We start from the raw sequence: 374 nt of genomic DNA, 5'->3' as shown, positions 1-374 counted from the left end.
ATATATATATATATATATATATATTATATTCGATATCTGTGTGTGTGTGTGTGTGTATATATACACACACACACACACACACAGGTGAACACATAAATGCAAAACAAGGTGGGAAAAAACAGCACTCAAATACCAAAGGTAGAGTAATATAATTTTATTAAAGCTGCAAAATTATCTCAGAACTGTTACTCGGAGTTTCTCATTCCTGTTCATTGGACACTTGCGTTCGATGAACGGGAATGTGAAACTCTGAGTAAAGTGGTAATTTTACAGCTTCAATAAAAAGTGTATATATATATATATATATATACATACATATTCATGCACACATTTATTAGTTTTATTTTACATGTGTGTGTGTCTACATATATATA

General features: G+C 29.7%; 1 protein-coding gene across 3 annotated transcripts in view; it reads right to left on the bottom strand.

Annotated features, from left to right (window-relative positions):
- Positions 1-374, bottom strand: part of LOC106870182 (rho GTPase-activating protein 100F) — a 124,523-nt gene that overhangs the window by 24,293 nt on the left and 99,856 nt on the right. The gene's annotated exons all lie outside the window — the stretch shown is intronic.

Source organism: Octopus bimaculoides, chromosome 10, assembly GCF_001194135.2.
Source record: "Octopus bimaculoides isolate UCB-OBI-ISO-001 chromosome 10, ASM119413v2, whole genome shotgun sequence".
NCBI lineage: Eukaryota > Metazoa > Mollusca > Cephalopoda > Octopoda > Octopodidae > Octopus > Octopus bimaculoides.
The sequence above is the reverse complement of the archived record's forward strand: the minus strand, read 5'-3'. Positions and strand labels throughout refer to the sequence as shown.